Raw genomic sequence first — 1,782 nt, forward strand, 5'->3', positions numbered from 1 at the left:
GATTGACATAGTATGGACCACCTCTCAGAAGTGGGTTACTATCTTTATTCCTGCCTCCACACTCAAGCAAGGACCTCATCGGTTATACAAGAGAGGTAAATTTTATAGGTCTGCTGTACAACACAGTGGCTGTAATTAACAATGTGGTGTCATGCACTTAAAATCTGATATGAGGGTAACTTTCATGTTTAAGTGTTTCAAGCATAATATTTTAAAAATTATTGATATACTTTGAGATTTGGATTTACACATTGTTTCTATCTGTTTCCCCAATAGCAAATTATAAACATTTTAAAATAATTAAGCAAAAACATCTAATTAGTATAGGGTAATCATAATGACCAGTTACACAGAATTAGAGGCTATAATTTTAAGAAATTCAACATTAAACATCCAAAAGCAAGGAAACTGATTCACACCACAGCAATATTGCAACAGGAAACAGAATGATATCTTTTTTTTCTTCACAAAAAAACACTGTTGAAGTCAACAAAATATTTGCTAATATGAATATTAAGCTTATAGATTATAAGTCTACAATGGCTGGAACCATGTCTTACTTATTTTTGTATTTAATACTTCAGACGATTCCTGATATTCAATAAATATATGTGGAAAAATAATAATAAAATTTTAAAACTAAAATAAGTTAATTAAAATAGGCTATGGAAATGTCACTACTTAACATAAAAGCTTATCCTCGCCAAAAGCAGTTTTATAGAAAAATAATTATTGAATGACTTTGGGTGTGATCATTTTACTTGATCACCAAGCTGATTGCAATCTTGGAATTTGGGGCAACTCAAAAAATCACAAATGGCACAGCCATGTAGGCAGCTTTCTGAATTGCATTCTTAGTGCTTAGGAAGAAAACCAAATAAGTAGACAAGTACTTTTTCATATGAAGTAGCTTGAAACAAAAGAAAGAAAAAGAAGATGACTCCATGGAGCCGAAAAGTGGCACAAGGGTAAAAGAACTTATTTTCTTTGGCCCCATCCAGAATCAAGAACTGAGTTGGGTCTGATTTCTTTTCCTACTTTAGGTGTATGTGACAACTCTGCTGGGAAACCTCCTCATCATGGTCACCGTGACCTGGGAGTCTCTCCTTCAGACCCCCATGTACTTTTTGCTCTGTAATTTGTCTATCGCCAATATCTGCTTCTCCTCCATCACAGCTCCCCAGGTTCTGGCGGACCTTCTGTTAAAAGAGGAAGACCATTGCCTTCAGTGGCTGCTTGACCCAGATGTTTTTCTTCCACCTTGTTGGAGGGATGGATGTATTTTCTTTGGTGGTAATGGCATTAGATGGGTATGTGGCCATCTCCAAGCCCCTGCACTATGTGATCCTCATGAGGATGGGGCATTGTACTGCCCTCATTGCAGCCTTCTGGGCGGAGGGCTTCATCCACTCTGTTGTCCAGATTTCCCTGTTGCTCCCGCTCCTCTTCTGTGGACCCAATATTCTTGACACTTTCTACTGCGATGTGCCCCAGGTCCTCAACCTCACGTATACAGACACTTTTATGCTTGAGCAGCTGACTTCCAATAATGGACTGCTAACCACACTGTGGTTCTTCTTTCTCCTGTGCCCTATATGGTCATATTATTAGTAGTACAGTAAGGTCTCAGGCAGGGGAGAGCAGGAGGAAAGCCATCTCCACCTGCACAGCCCACATCACTGTGGTGACTCTGCATTTTGTGCCCTGCATCTATGTCTACACCCAGCCCTTCACTGCCCTCCCCACAGATAAGGCCATTGCTGTCACCTTCACTGTCATCTC

The 1,782-nt window shown here is 39.5% G+C and overlaps 1 pseudogene; it reads left to right on the forward strand.

Annotated features, from left to right (window-relative positions):
* The first annotated feature begins 944 nt into the window (after nucleotides 1-944).
* Nucleotides 945-1,782, forward strand: part of LOC102766161 — a 960-nt pseudogene continuing 122 nt past the window's right edge.

This window comes from Myotis davidii, unplaced genomic scaffold (genome assembly GCF_000327345.1).
Source record: "Myotis davidii unplaced genomic scaffold, ASM32734v1 scaffold818, whole genome shotgun sequence".
Taxonomy (NCBI): Eukaryota; Metazoa; Chordata; class Mammalia; order Chiroptera; family Vespertilionidae; genus Myotis; species Myotis davidii.